Source organism: Limulus polyphemus, unplaced genomic scaffold (genome assembly GCF_000517525.1).
Source record: "Limulus polyphemus unplaced genomic scaffold, Limulus_polyphemus-2.1.2 Scaffold2422, whole genome shotgun sequence".
Lineage (NCBI taxonomy): Eukaryota > Metazoa > Arthropoda > Merostomata > Xiphosura > Limulidae > Limulus > Limulus polyphemus.
In genome coordinates, this window is record NW_013668032.1 from 178,304 (window position 1) to 180,010 (window position 1,707).

Below are 1,707 nucleotides of genomic sequence, written 5' to 3' on the forward strand. Positions count from 1 at the left end.
TTAACTAAATGTGTTATACTTGTGTGAAGGTAATCACCAGGCCATGCTAGGCCTAACACAGAAAGTAACTCCTATGTTGTAACTAACAGCATGAAATGTTTGTTAACTAAATCTGTTATACTTGTGTGAAGGTAATCACCAGGCCATGCTAGGCCTAACACAGAAAGTAACTCCTATGTTGTAACTAACACCATGAAATATTTGTTAACTAAATCTGTTATACTTGTGTGAAGAAAACATCTGACTTATTGAGATAAAACTGTTGGTTATTTGTAGTAGGAATCTTGAACTTAACTGGAAAAGATGTATTAACATGTTTAATAGATTAGAGGTTTTCTTCATGTGGAAATCTAAATTTATTTCAATCTTCTCACTGATTTCTGAAGTGTTTAACAAAATCACGTTTCTCGTTTTTTTTGTGAAACTTTTAGCATTCTGAAATGTAAGAAACTTTCGTGTCATGTGCAAAATGTATATTCAGGATAGTAATAAAAGGCTGAGAAAAAAATTACACTGACAGTATAGTTTCGATATTAAAAACCAGAAGGGCAACAAAATTGAGATAATACAGTATATTTTCAGAATTGAAGAGGAAGATAAAAGGAAACTGGAAGAAATGCTTGAACGTTTGAGATCGAAGGAGCAGAGGGCTGTTAGCGTCACTCAGGATAGAGAGAATGCCATTCATGAGGTATCAACTGATGTGCTGACATTATGTTTATGTTGAAAGGTGAACCATTTAAACATTTGTGGCACTGAAACAGAAATTGTGCTACTACTTTCAAAACTCAACAAAATAAAATTTGGGATTAAAGTCATCAAAGTGTATGTGGGTAGGAAAAAGAATGTGGTCATCATTTCGGTCAAAAGACATTTTTTTGATGTCATGAAACATTCCTAAGCTTGTGATAGTTGGTTCGAAGTTTAAAATTTGACTTAGACTTTAACTAAATATTGATATATTTTCACCTACTGAAAGCTTTTTAATTGTAAAGTTCACCATGTATTTTTTCTTCAGTTAACACAGTTTTAGAGGGATGGGTATGACATGAGGAAAACATTGTTTAACTGAAGGATTATATGAAATCGTAAGATGGTCCTCTGCACCTTCTTTTGGGTCCAGTTCTGGAGAATTTGGGGTGTGGGGGACAGGCAAGTCCATTAATAATGTCTTTTTCTTCACTCAGTTCAGTATATTTCATCCTTTGGATAAAACCCCTTTTTTTTCAATTTTTAACATACTTGTAGTTCACCTGTAGATTTTGAAGTTTGTTGAGCTGTATTTTTTATTGTAAAAACCTTTTTTCTTTTCATGCAAATACATCACTAGTTATGCATATCTCTTATTTCTATTCAATTTATCATGGACTATATAGCGAGTAGTGCTCTTATTAAATGTGGGTGATATTTTGTGTGGCCATGTTTATACTGTAAAATGACTTTAAACCAGAACGTTTGGAAACTTTACCAGTTCCTTTAGTATATTTCATCAGTTTCTTTTCTCTGTGTGATACCGTGTTATACTTTGTTTCGAGTCATAAATATCACATATTCTGTTACTTTTGCAACTACCAATGCAGAAATTGAATGAAGATATTGTTTTGTACATATAGAAGGTTTTTTTTATGTATATGAAAATGTTAAGTACTGGATGGATGACAATATTTTTCAAGCAATATAAAAACATGTGCTTTACTGAATACATTG